We start from the raw sequence: 18,356 nt of genomic DNA, 5'->3' as shown, positions 1-18,356 counted from the left end.
GACTATATCATATGATTCAACCCGCACTAATCTCAACGAAAACATGATTCAGCTCCCAGTAACAGCGGAACACAAATAAACAGAACACATTGTTTCCAAAGTTGGCAAAGGCAGAAGTTACCTTCCCTCAGGACTGCCTTATCCTGCAAGTCACATGACTGAGCTGACCCCTGGAGCCCAGAGGTGGGTCATCCCTCTGGGCTGCCAGAGAAACGACTTTCTTCTCTTCCAGGTGAGCTCCCACCTCTCTACAGCTGAGTTCTGCCAAAGGAAAGTGTCGAAAGCTAAGGGAAAGGGGCTGCCAAGCGGAGCTGCCAGTGCTTTCATCATCCCAGCTATTAGCGTGAAGGGGTTTTCCAAAGAAATGAAGCACAGAGAACACACAGAATAAAAACTGATTGTATAGAGCCCCAGTTTAAAAAAAAGAACAGAAAAACAAAACAGGGAAGAAAACCGTGAGCCTGGATCGGAACGCTATGGCCGCTTTGACAGATCTAGGATGTTTAGGTTACCAGTCGGCATTAGCGGCATCAGAAAGCCCCTGTGAGGAGAGTAGGACCCAGTGGTTCAACGACATCCTCCTGGAGCACAAGGTCAAGCAACATGAACATAGGAAAGCAAAGTGCACCACGACGTGATAAGGGAAAGACAGAAAGGACTTCAGCTGGAAAGACACAGAGGGATACGCTGGGAATGACCACATCCCAGTCAGAATCCTGGTGAGGATTAAATGGTCTAGGCCAGTGGTCGGCAAGCTGCGGCCCCTTGAGTGTGGCTCTTCCACAAAATACCACGTGCGGGCATGCACGTACAGTGCGATCGAAACTTCGTGGCCACACTCAAGGGGCCAAAGAGCCGCATGTGGCTCGCAAGCAGCAGTTTGCTGACCACTGGTCTAGATCTATGCTTGGGGTCTATACAATCATCAGGGACAGAGCACTGAAAGCTGGGCCACTTTACATCTCCCAGCGGCTGCTGGCCCCTGTGATCCGAGGCTTCTTTACCTTTTATCGTGGGGGTGGCCTCCCAGTGTCACTCACCACAGCATACGCTCAGGTCACTGCTAACAAGGCGCTAAACTTAACTTTCAATACCAATACTTAGCACATGGCGGCCACTCAGAAAATGACAACTGAATATTTAATTTTCAATGATACAAAAGTATTTTATTCTATGAATAATATGCACTATAGTATATAATACCATCTCATTCACTAACTGTTGAGTGTGTGTGTCCTAATCTCTGAAACAGACTATAAACTCTCTGTAGGCAAAAGACATCTTATATTTAATACCGTGCTTAATACATAGATCATTTTAAGTGATTTATTTATCACAGAAAATTCATAAGTGTATGTTACCTAAAAGGTAAAAAAAAAAAAAAAAGGTTAAATATATTACTAGGCATAAATAGCTAATTTACAGAAAAGTAAAAATAAAATTTTTTAAATGAGCAATACTCAAACTATTTGTGCAAGACAGCTCGGATCATTTTTATATCTGGCATGAGGAAAAGTACTGAAAGTACTAAAAGCAGACTACGAATGGTCAGTACATCAAGGATAGCCACAGCAAAATAAAATTTTCCTTGGTTGTTCCGACTCCACTTCACAGCATTTTGGAGATGCGATCTGCGTCTAGTAATAAACAGATCGATCGCCACTGTAAACAACAGAGGCTGTGGAAACAGAGTGGGGCATTAACTGTAGCATCAGATAAACAGAGATGCACACTACAAAAAGCACACAGTAGGGAGAGTGAAGAAAGGAGAGATAAAACCATTACTTGTCCAAGAGTACCTGAAAAAAGAAACACTCTGCCACTAACAGTACATCAATAAAAAGTTTTCGGACTTATTCCTTCTAAAACTGTTCACTGAGCATCATCATGGCACAAAGAATAACAATGTATACCCACAGAGGGGACATCAACTCCTCTCCTGACGAATTTCTTTGCAGCCCTCAGGCATACATTTCTTCTTGGACTACATATTTAAAATAGTAATAAATAGATAACTCAAATGAAAAAGATTTTTTTAAAAAATTTAGGAAACGAAAAGAAAAATAGGTATGAGACAGATATTGGTGTTTCAGTCCAAAGTTTTCCAGATGGTCAAAAGTGTCAAGGCCTGGCTCACACAATCAAGGAAAGATTTCTAGGAGCCCCAGTTCTGGGAGCTTTCCTGGAAACGGCTCCCTCCTCAATATGTGGCAATGTCTGGCCAAGATGAATCCTCGACTCTGGCACATGGGGCTTAGGCAAAGCCCCAAAAACCATTTGGCAAAGAAGAATTCACACTATGATTGGGAAATTAAAAGAAAAATATTCCATACTTTTTTAGAAAAGATCATTTGGCAGGAACAGAAAGTCCCCCTAGCACCCGCTCATCTAATCCCTCGGCAACCTTCCTCTTCTAGCCTTCCTCCACTTGAATAAATCTTGCTGAAGGGAAGATAAAGGACAACCAAAAACAACCAACAAAAGAATGAAGGTATAGAAGCTCCTGAAATATCTCTTAAAGAATTCCTGCCTAAGGTATCTAATTTCTATCAGGCAGGAAAAAAAAAAAAAAGATAAAAGAAAAAGAACTTTCTCTTAAGAGCCAATTATAGAGCTCAGAATAGATTACAGTTACAAAGATAAGAATATACTGCTGCCCAGCTCGTGTGGCTCAATGGTTGAGTGTCAACCCATGACCAAGAGGTCAATGGTTTGATTCCCAGTCAGACCCCCCTCCCCCAGTAGGGGGTGTGCAGGAGGCAGCTGATCGATGTTTGATGTTTCCATCTCTCTCTCCCTCTCTCTTCCTTTCTCTCTAAAATATATAAAAACATTAAAAAAATAATATACTGCTGAAGATTTTCATGGGTAGATTATTGTCAGGTGATCATTGTCTAAAGACCAGAGCTAAAGCAGAGTACAGCACAGGAATAGCCAATGGAGAAATGATACATATGGTATCCAGTAATTTTCAGCTTGAAAATCCACACAGTAATTTAAAGAGCTGACGCTCAATCCCACGTCAAATTTGCATAACAATAACGGCTAGCAGCTATCCATGGGCTTCATAAGGAATAGAGAACTGAACAGGGCCATGTGACTCTGAAGGCTCTTGGGGCAAAGTGGGCTGCATCCTAAACGAGGGAACAATGATTGGTCTCTAAATTAGTAGCTTTTCTGTTAATCTTTGGGAGTCACAGAGCATTAGACTTGAAAACCTAATGTAAAATATGAATCCGCTCCACAAATGCACTCACACACATACAAAATCCAGATGCCCACCAAATTCTGTAGACAATGTCAAGAAAATAGTCCATCACAGGACCCATGAACTCGATACTAAACACCCACTGTAGAAGAGCAGGAAAATCTAATGGCAGAAACGGAAACAAAACAAAAAGCCTTCATCTAATTAAACCAGAAATTACACCTCTGGTCTGAAAATGCCACCCTCTCCGAGAAACAACTTAATAGATGACAACTCAGAAGTTACAAAACTTGCACACGCAGTGACCTCTTTTTACCATACTTTGGCCACACAGCTGCCAACACAGCCTAATCCAGAAGCTCCTGCTCTAATTATGTCTGTCTCCACCAGTGCTAAATTTCAATCTTCCTAATGGCGTGAGAAAATGCAAGCAAATCTGGTCTGTCACATTCCATATGTAGACACTGCCCCTCAGACAATTCTGATCCTTCCTCAAAATGAAAGAAAGCTAATTGCTCTAATCTGTCCTACCACATCTGTTTATATCAGGTCTTCTGAGGTTATCTGTGCACTCTACAAACTACTAGATATAATTAATGTATTTCTCCTATTTTATAAAGAAATTTAAAGTAAAACTTTTCTGAGCACTTTTCTGGGGAATCTGAGCACAGTTTTGACCAAAGTCATGGCCAAACCTCAGGAGCAGAAAGCCTCTGAGATAACCTTCTTTTTTTCCCACTCAGGAAGCATGTTCTTTCTTGCCCACGTTTTCACCAGAATACAACAAGGATGATTTTTCTCTGGACCTTGTTAGGGTGAAGACCTCTTAGTTCTCCAAAGATTATCTTTGTTAAGCAAAACCTATATATTGTCTCAAACTCTATAAATCATGTTATGAAAATGAACTGTGTACTACCTTACAGGAAAGAGGAAAAAAACAAACACCTACTCTCTTTATGGAAAAATGCCATATAAAAATGGTTTTGAATTTCCCAAGATTCATAGTAGAGATGCAAGACATTCTCCTATAGTGATTTCAGAAACGTCTTATTAGACCTCCTACTCCTGGGATTTGTTACAACAAACAAAAGCAAATTGAGTGAAACAACTGATAAGAGAACCTAACAGTTGTCCAATTTTGCGAATGCGTCAGGGAGGCTCTGTTTCCACATTTCTGATTGTTCTAACAGCCCCTATGGACTTGTGAAACAATGAAGTCATCCATAACCCTACCAGAGAGACTCCTGTTCTCTAAAACCAGACCAAACAATGCACTGAAATGGATGATCCAATCATCAGTTTACACAGAGATAGATAAGCACTCTAGCAGCGGGACTATAACCAAGATCCATAAAATCACACCCTGATCTGTACATAGCAGCCATCTATCCCCTCTTCAGAGATAAAAAGATATCCTCATAGCAACAGTGTTGGTAATAATTGAAAACACCGTGAATCTGGGTCCTGTAGCACCCATAATTTACACAGACAGTGAGACACAAATCTATTCCAGGACACAAGAGTACCATGGCTGAATTCGAATTTCACTTACATTTGGACAATATGACTTTTAGGAATGCAAATCTGACCCCAGATGCATCAGAAATGTGCAACCAATTGATGGGAATGGGGAACAGTAGTTAGTTGCTGCTGGAGTGTTTTAAAATGTATTCCGGTCTGAGGAACCCCCAAAGCTGACAATGTGTCATTGCTTGTCTTTCACCATTTGCGAATTTATATCAAAAGTTTCCTTAAAATTGTCTTGGAGGGATGGATTTGGAGCTTTTAAAAATTTCCTTATTCTTTTACATTTCTCTGAATTCCTAGAGGCACGTCAATCAGTTGGGCTGAATTCAAGGAATTCTAACCCCCTTAGTGTCTCTATCCCCACCAGGAGAGACACCTTACCATTCTCCCTGGTCCCAACAGTACTTGGGTCAAAGATTTCATCCTATAACAAACGATACCAAAATGATTTCACCTTGCTATCCCAAATGGCATAAAAAAGACTTCACACTGCTCACTGCTGTGGCAAGTGACATCAAGCTCCTTCCTAAATGGTTTTGTCTTGAAACTCTTTAACATGGTAAGAGGAACACAGCCCATCAATTCCAAAACGAATTCCTCCTCCTCCCAATAAGGACGGGATTCAGGATTGCCTGGGAACCTCTGAATACAATCTAATATGATCACAACATGGGGGGGGGGGCAGGAAGAAGGAGGGGACCTAAGTTTGAAATGTGATGCAAAAATAAGTCTGCCCTCTCTGCCTATATTTTGAACTAGAGGACCCATGCACAAAATTCGTGCAAGGGGCTCGGCCATCGCAGCCCCGGCTGCCTCGAGGCCCCGCAGCCCCGCCCACTTGTCATTCTGGAAGGTCGTTCTGCTGTCCAGTCTAATTAGCATATTAGCTCTTTATTTTATAGGATGCCCTGGAAAAATACTCAGGACTAACTTTGGGTTGGGTATTGAGGCACAAGAACTCATATAAACCGAAAAATATTTCTGAAACAACAGGTCATGATCCCCTAAAGGGGTTCTGGGAGAGTTGTAAGGGGATTCCAGAGACCCTGGACCTTCCTTCCCAGAGCAGCCCACAGCTCGGTCACTATGGGGAAAGGAGGCAGGGAAGGGAGGCACTGGGCGTGATATGCTCTGGGTTAGGAACCTGCTGCTGGAGCCCTCAGCAGGCTGTTGCTGACTCACAGGCACCTTCCCACTGCCCTTCATACTGTATGTTACGAACACACCATGACCTTCCAGGATCCTCGTCTGCAGCACCCTCCCACCAGCTCAAGATGCAATTTCCAGTAAATCTTTCCCCATCCTGCAAGCAGAGCTGGAGCTCAGCGCTGCTCCCACAGACCACACTCATGTGTCTACTTCCACAGTAATACTCTGTTTAGATGTCTGTCATTTACTTCCCACCCCTTACACTGTGAAATTCTCAGGGCATTCTTCAAGGGCAGAAACTGAGTCACACTCATTTCTGCATCCTTGGGCCTAGCACAGGGCTGGACAGCTAGTAAGCAGTCAACAAGTTTTCTGGAAGATTCTATAAAAGTTATTCAGGAAATGTGGTTCAAGTAATTATTATAGAGCTATATTGTGAAGTCTTTCTGGCCAAAAAGGAGTGGGGGAGGGTACATCTAGTAAGGAGAACATTAACTTCATATCAAGTTTGACTTGAACTTTAAAAGAGTCAAGAAAAGCAGATTCTAACTCATGCTCCCAAAATGAATGCCAGAGGCTGCCTAGAATGCATGTTGGAGAGGAATCGGGGCCACCTCCAGGCTCTGTGGGAATCAACACCCAGACATTCTTGACTGTAGAGCAGTACCTATGCCATGTATGGGAATCACACTAGGCTAAAAAAGAAAACAGGTTTTTTAAATATTTAATAGTTATGCAAACACAAATATGTAAAATGGGGGGAAAAACCTACGGAAAATGTTTTCCTTTCCAGGGATAGATAACAAAGATAAAAAATTTTGACCAAATGTTCTACTAGCCTTTAGAGTAGTAATTTTCAACTAGTGTACCCCAAGAATTTTTAAAATACACAATACCTAACTATTCAGTCAGGGTCACTGACCTCTTTTCCCTTAGATTGTTAAATAAAAAAATGACAACAAGCAACACAACAACAGTCGTCTGGTGTAAATGATTCAAAATTATACCATTTTTTTTGTCAGATCAACAAAAAATACAATTTTGGCGTGCCGCATAATTTTAGTAATTAGTTTATGTGTGCTATGAGATTAAAAAAATGGTTAAAATAATTGTTTTAGAGGCATAGAATTTTAAATGCTTTTCTTCAGGCAATAATGTGTTTTAGAACAGTTAGGAATTAAAATTCTAGACAAATTCAAGGGACTCAATATTTGCACATTGATTAATGTGAAAAAAGTTGTGTTTTTTTTTTTTTATATTTCTTGTCTCACTTAATAGATTCATTCCAAACACTTCATATTGTTTTCTAACTCTAATATATAACCAACACTCCATATGACTATGTACTATGTAAATTTATTTCCTCTCAACTTCTACTTTTTATAATGAGCTTAAATTTGTTTTCTTTCTACTTAAACAGTATTTTGACATGCATATGTCTATAATAACAGGACCTCAGAATGGTCTGTGTGTCAGTACTATGGTGAACAACAGAACTGTATAACAAAGAGAATCACTGCAGTGACCAGTGGAAGCTGATTTCAAAAGTAGGCATAGCAAGAACCTGATTCCTACATGATCTGAATACTGGATTAATCATTTGCATCTGCCAATTGCAGGCACAGATCTCAATAAAGATTGCTGCTCAAGCACCATCTTAAAGTTGGTAAATTTGAAAAGGCAAAAAGCTCCACACAAAGTACACTGGTATTCAGGTAGTAATTTAAGATACTTCAAGCATCAAAGACTGGCATTTGAATTCCCCTGAGCTAGTGTATTCACCTGAAGCTGATAAGGAATTCCAAACGGGCATACAGTGTCAGCTTCCTAGCACAAAAGAGAAATCTGGAGAGGAGTAATTACTAAGATATAGATGTTCAAAAAGTCTACACTTGCGTCACTGCAGTTAGTAAGAATAGTGGTGGCAGCAGTAGGGACAGCCACCATTATTTTCTTACAACAAAAGACAACAGGCAGGCCCAGGGTGCTTCTGTTGGGTTAAGACTTACTGCTCTCATCAGAAAAAGGTGGTTTGAATAATTACCTATTTATTCCCAATTTAAAGGTGAAGAAATTGGTGCCTAAAGATAAGTAGTTTTTCCAAAGTCATACTGCTAGAAAGTGGCGGTGCTAGGAGAATGAATGTCTCTTATCATCTGTTCTCTTTCTTTTTTTCTCTCCCTACCTTCCTAATCCACCCTTAATTTTGGGTATTGGCCTTGAGGCATAGGAGAAGACAGGGAGCTACTCTATAGAAGTAAGAGGCAGGAACTATTTTGCTTCTGGAAAAGGAAAGATAAGGAAGAAAAGACGGGGACCGAGTTGTGAGCAAGATGGCTGGGAGCTAGCACAACTAAGAGGTTGCGAAACTCCACAGGGATGGGGCAACAAGTATTTTGGGAACAGCGCTGTCTACAGTGTCAGCTACAACTATTTGGATTACTTTGATGCAAATCGTCCTCTATCTCCTCTACCTAAGCTTTAATAACGCTTGCTGTCCCCACGAATGAATGCTCTATGGAACTCAAAATGGTGTTGGTTATGTTTCAAATCCAAGTGAGTCAAGTGTACCTTAGACACATCCCATGAGGAATCATAAACCCGGGAAAGTGGAGATGGCCCTGGGAACTCTGAGGCTCTGACAATCTGCAGAAATAGGCCTTCCTCTGGATTTCTAGAGGCCACGGAATTAACAGAGGTGCAAGCCAATCACACCCTGAGCTCCAGGGGCCCCTGGTTGAATATGTGGATGAGACCAAATTACTCTCTAAGGAAATGGAATTCTGGTGAGGGCAGGAAAAGCTTGGGAATTCTATGAAGTCTGCTTTCCTTTGAAAGCTCTAACAAAAACAACTCCTGAAGTTCTCAATATCTACCCTCCCCCCCGCCCCCCCCCCCCCCCCTGCCCTCCACCTGCCGCAAGGCTATTCTGGTTTCATCCATCCAGGTTATGATGTTAAGTAGAAATGTTTTTAGAGAAGATTTCATTTCAGTGTTACATGGCCTATCTTGACAGAAGGAGAAACAACTCAGAAATCAAAGCCACGTGGAGCACATGTGATCATTCTGTGTTTTGGGAGCACTTTTCCTGAAAAAGTACTGTTTTCTTTGATCAAATGTTCCACTATCTTTTAGAGGCATGGAATTTTAAATGCTGTTAATTCAGGCAGTGAGCTGTGTCAGAACAGCCTAACACACAATGGAGTAAATGCACTTTGTAGTGTTTATATTAGAGTTCAGTACTTTGCCCCTTTTCCTTCTCAGAATCCGTTTTCCTTGAGCCCTGAAATGAGTTTTCAGGGTAAGAACTACGATCACAGAAAGCAGAGGGAAAGCTGCCAAAATACTTACACAGAATGTGGCATGCTGCAGTTGTTAAGCGCCTAAGATGGGACAATATCTCCTTAAAGCCAGTACTGAAGGGTTTATGAGGCAGCATTAAACGTCGTCCAGCCCTAGCCAGTTTGGCTCAGTGTATAGAGCGTCAACCTGCAGACGGAAAGGTCCTAGGTTCGATTCCAGTCAAGGGCATGTACCTTGGCTGGATCCCCGGCCCTGGTTGGGGCAGCATGTGGGAGGTAACCAGTCTATGTGTCTATCTATCTCTTCCCCTCCCTTCCACTCTCTAAAAAATCAATGGAAGAATATCCTCAGGTGAGGATTAACAACAACAACAACAAAAAAGTAGTTCAAAACATTTGTTCTAACTGGAAAGGGACAAAGCTACAATAAGGAATATGATACCAGGTAACAAATTGAGTATAGTAACTCAATATCCTTAAAACCCTTTAAGCAGTTATTAATAACCTGGAGGGAAAAAGAAAATAAAAAGTAACAGAAAGAAAGAAGCAAAAGAATTGTAGGAAGTCTAAACAAGGTTCCTTATTTAGATCCAGAAATCCTATTGATGTTATTTATAGGTAAATCAGAATTGAGTGCCATAGCAGGGACTAGAAATGCATTTTACCTCAGAATGTAACAAGTGCAAATTCTAACAAAAATTATTTGATATTCAAGTTGTATAACTAATACTATACCAGTCATTCATTTCCCAGTAATGAAGAGACTGTAATCCTGTCAAAACCATACACGTAGTCCTCAAAATTTAAACCCTGATAAATCAATATTATTGAGAATTCATGAATGTATACAGCAATAGGGGAGAAAAGGGGAAAAGCAATTCTTTTCCAAGTGAATAATTAAAATTGCTTCCCCTACGTGACACAGGGAAATATGAGGTTCTTCCTTAATATTTGGAAATGCTAATTGTGTCTTAACTTTATATACACAGTCTCATTTCTTATGCTTAACATGAGAAAATATAAGCATCTACTCTCTGAATTTTGTTCTGTCTGTTCAACATCGAAGGCATGCGTGCAGCTGGAACATCGGTATTTAGAAAGAGTTTGAAAGTGTTATAAAGGCAAATGGAGAAGATACAAGCTATTTTCATAACGTATCTCTAAAGAACTTGCTCATTCTGAAATCAGAATCTAGAAGGCACCTAAAAGTACCAACATCAAACAACAAAGCTGGTTTATAATTCCGTCACGTCCCAAATGCCTATGAAGTCAGCAGCTGCTGGTCTTCTACTTCTCATTTTCAGCAAAACTACTCTAGACTACCATTCTGTCTCTGACTCATCCTTTGAAAATACCACTAATAAGCAGCAAATAGAACCAAAATGGGGAAAGTAGAATGGGGTGCAGGGGGAGGCATTACAAAACATTCAGGCTTAGATTATAAAGTTAAACATTCCAAAATTACCAGTATCGTGTAGAAAAACAAATTAAGATTCTCTGCCATTCATGATGTTCTGGTAGAAATAAGAAATTTGACTCATGACCAATCTCTCTATAAAAACGTGGTTTGACATAAGCAAAATGTGGTATATCCATTTAATAGAATATAAAAAGACGTAAGTACTGATACACATCACAACATGGATGAGCCTTGAAAACATGATGTGAAGTGAAAGCAGCCAGATACAAAAGGCCGCATGTTGTGTGATTACATGATAAGTCCAGAGCAGGCAAATCCACAAAGCAGAGTGGAACACACAGTGCCAGGGCCTGGGGCTGGGGGAGAATGGAAGTGACTGCTAATTGGTACGGAGCTTCTTTGTGGGATGATGAAAATGCTCTGCAATGAGATAGTGGTGATGGTTGCACTACACTGTAAATGTACAAATGCCACAGAACTGTACACTTTAAAATGGATAAAACGGTAAATTTTACCTTCTGTGTTTTTTAACACACCCCAAAAAGATGTGACTTGAACTTCCATATGGGACGGACCAGACCAAGTCTTGAGTTTCAAATCTCATCTGGAAAGACCTTCGTGTGATACTACAAGGAACACAGCCTCTCAGGAGGCTGAAAAGTCACACCAACCCTCAGCACTTCAGATCCAAGGCAGTCAACGCTGAGCCACACACGAAGTAGCTTGCGTTTCCTATGCATCTTCTTTTCATTTATTCAGACAGCATTAGTCAAGTACCTATGACATGCCAGCCTATCTTTCCCAAATGTGCTCACAGTCCAGAGGGAGACAGGCACATGAAGAGATTATTACAGCCCTAGCCAGTGCAGTGGGTAGAGTGTCAGCCTGCAGACAGAAGGGTCCCAGGTTCGATTCCAGTCAAGGGCACATATCCCGGTTGCAGGCTCAATCCCCAGTAGGGGCCTTGCAGGAGGCAGCCAATCGATGTTCCTCTCTCATCGATATTTCTCTCTCTCATTCCCTCTCCCTTACTCTCTCTCTAAAAAATAAATAAAAACACTTTTTAAAAATAAAATAAATAAAAAGAGATTATAATAATACAGCACCAATGCTGAAATATGGCCAGGTGTATGGGGAGAGAAGAGGATGTCAAGAGTCAAGAGAGGCAACAAGCAGCTCAGGCTGGGTCTCAAGGCAAAACAAATCGGACCCAAACTTCTCTGTTAAGAAACAGGAAAAATCTGCCAACATGATAAATCTTCTTCTCCCATTCCTTCTTAATTTCCTGAATTACTTGGATTGGCTAGATGACCACTTGACAGAGATACTTTAGAAACAAAATTCATAAGCCAAGTATAAGCTGGACTGGATGGACACTAAGACTCCTTCTGACTCTACGGATTCCATGACTTTATTACTGAATTCCTTTCTCAAGACTTTCAGAATCACTTTACCCATGTCCTATTTCACTTCTCTACCGAAGTTTGCTAAATTTGTTTTTAAAAGTCCATATATTTAACTAGGGACCCAGTGCATGAATTCGTGGACCTTGAAAGGAACTCTGGGCCTCAAGGCTGCGGTGGGCACAGGGGCGGGTCTCAGCCCATCCTCTGCGCCCCTGCCCGGTCCCTCCCACCGCGCCCTGGTCCCCTCTCTGCCGGCAGTCCCCATCCCCTGCTCCTGCCGCCGCCACTCCCACAGGCTGAGGGCACCGGCCCACTTGCACCCACTGATGGCACGGAGTGATTGCGGCTGGTGCCAACAGCGGGTGTGAGTAGCACCAGCACTGTCAGTGGTTCTGAGCGGTGGCTGGTGCCCCAATCACCCCTCAGGAGCAGGGGGAGGTGGAGAAGCCTTCAGGGGTGATCAGGGCTGGCAGCCACTGCTTGCACCCACTGACAGTGCCGAGTGATCAGGACTGGCTCTGGGCACCAGCAGCGGGTGCAAGCGGTGGCTCTGGCACCGGCTGTGGGTGCAAGCAGGGCCGGCACTGGCAGCAGGTGTGAGCAGCAGCTCTGGCACCAGCAGCAGGTGTGAGCAGGGCCAGCGCCAGCAGCAGGTGTAAGCGACGGGCAGGACTGCGGCACATGGGAGCAAAGAATGTTCAGTAACCACCAAAGGCTCGCCTCGATGACAGCAACTGGCGCCCTGCCTTGGTCTGGGGCCCCCACTCGCCTGCTCCACCATCCCGCCACAGCCAACGCCCACCATGTTCCGCGCATGCCCCCTGGTGGTCAGCATACATCATAGTGACCGGTTGTTCGGTTCTTCCACCATTCGGTCTATTTGCATATTAGAGTTTTATAGAGAGATAAGCAATACAATAAATTCTTTGAGAGAGTTTCTTCAGAGTAATTATTTCAAAAGAAAATAATACTGGGATATAGCAAGTCTATTAGGGAAGCGATAACAGTTCTTTAGTATTTCATAAAGGTTCAGGATACTGTTGTGGTGGGTTCAGGTCACATCTGCACATGTCTTGGTATATGCGAGTCTGTGGGAGTTTTTTGCCTCTTGTTTATAAGCTCAGATTCTAAAATTATAAATTAGCTTTGAACAAGCCATTATTCTTCCTAAGTTATTAATTAAATCTCTACTAAACCTTGAAAAAGATCAAGCAATCATACAGGATTGTTGAAAAGATTAAATAACTTATGTTTATTATAAATATAATTCTCTGTAAACTCTGAAGAGTAAGGAAATTATTATAACTGTCTCAAAGAATACTGATGAAAAGTTAAATTTGTCCAGACCATTACAGGTGGCAAACACCCTAAAAGATCTTTGATTTTTAGAATAGAGAAACCTGATAGAGTCAAAGTCATCATCAAATTCCACATCCTTAAGCAATTCCACATTTTTAACCAGAGCTAACAGGTGGCAAAACTATATGATTCTTGTGTCTCCTATTAATTTTCCACTCACCATGGAAAGTTCCATCTACACTGAGAAATAAAGTATGAACAATGTGCAAAATGGGTATCATCCCTCCTACAACAGTGAATGACCTGTTGTTTCATGAGGAGGAGGGATCTTATATTAACCTCAAGCTACTCTAAGAATATCCTAGCACCAAGAAACTGCCTTTTGATTGCTACTTTATGGCTTAAAATGGGATGCATAAAGTAAAATATGACTAACCAGCACAGCATAATGATTGAGGGCATGGGCACTTGCACCAATTCCCCCAAGTTCAACTCCAATTCCATTAATTCCTTAGCTGTGTGACCTCAGGCAAATTGCTTGGCCTCTCTGTGCCACTGTTACATCATCTAAAAAACAGGGTAATAGTAGCTACCTCTTAAAGTTATTATAAATAATAAATACTAGTAATATTAGTACTAGTAAAGCACTCACATGCTTGCCTCATAGTTAAAAATTATGTATGTTACAGACAGGCCTGCAGCAGATTTCAGGAATTTTGCACAGTAATCACCTGAGGTATCATGGGAACTTTCTCCTTTAAAGCTGAATCTCCCAGGCCCTTTTCCTTCTTGTGATGTGCCCTCCATTCACTACTCTGGAAACTGCTCCCACCAGCTGTTTATAAAAGGGATACACTGCTCCACTGTGGTTTAGAAATTCTCAAGAACAACCTAAATACAAAGTCAGCAAGTCAGACCTCTCAATTCTGTTTAGAAAGGTAGAGGCGTGTATTAATATACCTAACTTCTTTGGAGTTTCGTATTTTCACATGGGATCAATGTTATTCACTTCATGGAGAAAACGCAGTGCTTCTAACGAAGGTTTTGTGTCATCAGTGCCCCCAGAGAAAGAAGGCGGCTCTTCCCACCGGGTGCCCCTGACCTTTCTCTTTTAGGGGCTCGCACATGCTTCCACGTAGTAAGCTAACTTTGAACATGTAAGCTGTCTGAAAGGAGAGGTTGGGACTTGTCTTTTTATCACCTTAGATCCTAGTCTAATACCTGGCACTAATCGGGTACTACATAAATATTTAATGATGAGTGAATGGATGAACAAACGAATCAATAAACACATTTTAAAGTGTAATGAAATCCCTCCCAAGTTCTACATGTTCTCCCAAGGTGGCCAGTGTCTCCTGTAACCCTATCATTTGGGTCACTCTGCCTTCCCTTCTAAATTGCAGGCAATCTGACCTAGTGGTTAAGAGCAGTGACTCAGAGCCAGTTAGAATCTCAACTCTCCACTTACCCGCCGTAGGGCCTTGAGCACGTTAAGACTCTATGGGCATTAGTTTCATCAGTTGCAACATGGGGATAATAGCTGTGCTCTTCCATCATATGTCAGAGGATGACACATGCCGTACGTGTAAAGCACTTAGAACAGTGACTGGCACGTAGTGAAGGCTCTTTCAATGTTAGCTACCATTACTCTCACCCTCTAAAACCATGGCTATTTTTCTCCATTCCCTTGGTTCCTATGGAAGGAAGGTCTTGTCTACAATGTCCTCTGAAGTTTAAAGTCAAAATGGCTTTCCTCACAGTCCTCCAAACACCACACTGTTGGCATCCTTAGACTCAGCCCACACCCTCTTCCTAAACCAACTTCTCTCTGGGCATACACAAGCCCCATTAAAGCTTCTCCTTCACCATTACTCTCTTCCTCCCCACCTGGTAAGTCTATAAACGTCTTCAGCCATTCTCCCAAAGCTCTTACTCATATCACTATCATGACCAAAATCTCTATGGCTCAGTAAACTCTGGCTTCAGCCAGACTTGGAGATACTTCAAAGTCCCATATGACTGGGGAGAAGGATAAGGGAGCTGTTTGTTTTGAAACACATCATGTCCTGAATGAGATGCCCTGTTTCCACATATGTGTTTACCCGGACACAAACTGACCGCGCCGAGGCCTGCTATAGCTGGGTGAAGACCTCCACCAGATATACCACCAAAAAGCTTGAGACAGCTGCAAAGGTTTCTGTGTCCCTGGAGATGGAGTTTCACGGAAGGCTGAGAATCACCACAGCAACCAGACTACAAAAACAGTCCACGGGCTTCAGCCCCGCAACTCTGGTAAAGCAATTTGTACTCCGTGAAAAGGCTGGGGCACACAAGTTGAAAAATGATCAAAGCAAACACTGCTCTTCAAGCACCCTTTTGCTGTGCTGATTTCAAGGCATCAAGTCACAGCATCGAAGTTGTGGTATGAAAGACGCGCATCAAGTGCCAAGGCTCTGCGAGGCTGAACTAACTGCTCGGTGTGAAGGGCAAGAGAGATTCCTAGCATATTCCCCAAAACAACCATTTCAAACGTGCTCTAAGAGCAGAGCAGGGTAAAAATGTGTGCCATTATATCAAGTTACCTCGCCCCTGCTAGAACAGCTGTTGATCCCAATCTTGGATTAAAAAAAAAAAAAAAAAAAAAGAGGTGATTTTTCTGATAAAGCCTGAAATAGAATTTATCCTATACTGACCTTACATGTATTAGTTCCCATATATTCAAGAAAATAAGCCTTATTTAACACTAAATGAGAAAACAACCTGACCTAGGTTATCTGATCTACTACCCTCAACCTACAATAGAGTTTACATGGCAAATAAGAAAGTATAGTATATTACTTCTATGCTTTATAGAAGCAGCAATTATGAAACTTAGAAACAAATTTCTTCATGGATTTATAAAACCTTTCAATATCTACTAACATGATTACAGTTAATTAAGTACGCTAACTACAGCTTGAATATACAGAACACTTTTATTATTTTAAGGAACTCAAAGTGGTGCACCTAAGTAACCCGACAACATCCTCAAAAGTTAGGTTAAAAAAATATTACAATTCCCAATAGCAAGAATTTATAGGAAGAAGATCCTCAGAACTCAACATATATTGGCAGAGCTCAAATTACCCTGCAGAGAACACTTAGAAATTCGGTCAGAACAATGTGATGTGTACACACACTGATGATAATGCAGGTAGTCTATGAATATTGTGAAAACCGTGGAGACATATAAACTTGTATTTGGAAAGCATCACTTTGTATGAAAGGGCTTCAAACACAAATTAGGTATGAAACTTGCCCTCAAGAAATTCAGTTGTTTCATGGGGCAAAAGATACAGATGTAAACGTATGTGTGGGGAGCAGAAAGGGGGCACTTCTGCTGGACCCTGAGGGTAAAAAGGGCAGGGACAGGCGGGACTAAGGAGACAGGGCAGGGAGAACCTTGAGAGAAATGTCAAAGAGGCAGGCAGCAAGTGTAGGTTTAGGGAACATGTAAATTCCAATGAAGTTGAGGAAATATACGAAAGAAAATAGATAAAGTTGGAAAGGTAGATTGGGGCCAGCTCTAGAGGGCTATGACAGCTAAGCTTAACTAATCAGTAAAGGCCATTGAAAGAAGAGCATATAATGTAATCCACTAAAATGTGGTCATGGCTTGCTTCCTGATAAAAAAAAAATGGGTATATCAACTTAGGACACATCAAGTGTCACTTCGTTAATTTCATTAACGCATTAAACACACTTCAGTCGCCTCACTTATTTGCTCAAATGAAAATCTATAATAATAAGAGCGTAATATGCTAATTAGACTGGACGTCCTTCCGGATGATCTTCTGGACAAAGCCAGGGTTGCCAGGGAAGCCTGGGTCCCGGGTGCCAGAGGGAAGCCGGTGCCGGCAGCCAGGGGAAGGAAGGCCTACTCTTGCACGAATTTCGTGCATTGGGCCTCTAGTATATTATAATAGAACTAAAAAAAAATAAAAGTAAAAATGCCATTTTGTATAAGATCCCATTCCAAGTTACAGACTGTCATTGTTACTAAGTTACCAAGGAGCATCTTGCAAAGTGAGAAAATTAAACCTTTGTCCTCAATCCCACGTCTCCTAGACCTGAGGAGCTGAGGCTCTGGCTTTGTCCCCAGTTCACAGGGCCTCAATAAACACTTGTTGAGTTTGGGGTATATTTTAACCATAAATAATCAATGAATCAGGCAACTACTGTGAGTTACTAGCCTTGAGCATTTATATAAAAAACAACTATCAGGGTCTCATGGGGCCTGGTCGTTCTGATCCTGGTCATATTATTCTATGCAAAAATTCTTAAATCCTACCCTGAGTTCTCTACTAAGTAGAAAATGAGCCAGATCAAGTGTCTTATCTCTTTCTACTTTACTGTCACTAAAGGAAAAACAGGTTACCATTCTCCACCCTACCAATGTCTTCTTGAGATGCCCTAAGCCTTGGCAAGGCCTCACGATGCTTTTCCAGTACACACCTGAAACAACGCTGAGTCATAATCTCTCTTATAGTATTCTTTTCAAAAAAAAAGGAAAAAAAAGCAAGTAAACTGTTGGTAAGTGATTTTAGAATAAAAATAGGCTTGTCTAATTTACAGAAAAGGATTTATTATTGGCCCTCAGGGGAAGGAGCTAATTATCTATGCCTGAGAAACAGAGAAAAATAACTTTCACTATAAACCACAAACACCAGTGCTTCCCAATCTTATCTTCCTCTTCGTGTAAGATTCTGAACACATCATTCATTTAAAAAAAAAAAATGTTCTGCTGAAGTATCTCACTTTGGGACTTAGTGTCCCCATAAATGAAGAGGCTACAGCTCACGGAGCAACTGGTAAAGTCACTAATGGTCCCAAGACAGATCCCAGGAATAGATGTAGCTGACAAAAAAGAATAAGTGGGCTGATGTCTGAATTATCTATTCAGAAACACCAGGTCACCCAAAATGATCTGTGTACTCAATTAAAGAAAAAGATTGACAAATGTTTAGTTTAACCTGCCAACGTGAATATAAGAGAGTAAAATAGAT

General features: G+C 41.5%; 1 protein-coding gene across 1 annotated transcript in view; it reads right to left on the bottom strand.

Moving 5' to 3' along the window:
* TGFBR3 (transforming growth factor beta receptor 3) overlaps positions 1-18,356 on the bottom strand; it is a 195,517-nt gene that overhangs the window by 72,258 nt on the left and 104,903 nt on the right. The window lies entirely within an intron of this gene.

This window comes from Myotis nattereri, assembly GCF_964212035.1.
Source record: "Myotis nattereri genome assembly, chromosome: 3".
Classification (NCBI taxonomy): domain Eukaryota; kingdom Metazoa; phylum Chordata; class Mammalia; order Chiroptera; family Vespertilionidae; genus Myotis; species Myotis nattereri.
The sequence above is the reverse complement of the archived record's forward strand: the minus strand, read 5'-3'. Positions and strand labels throughout refer to the sequence as shown.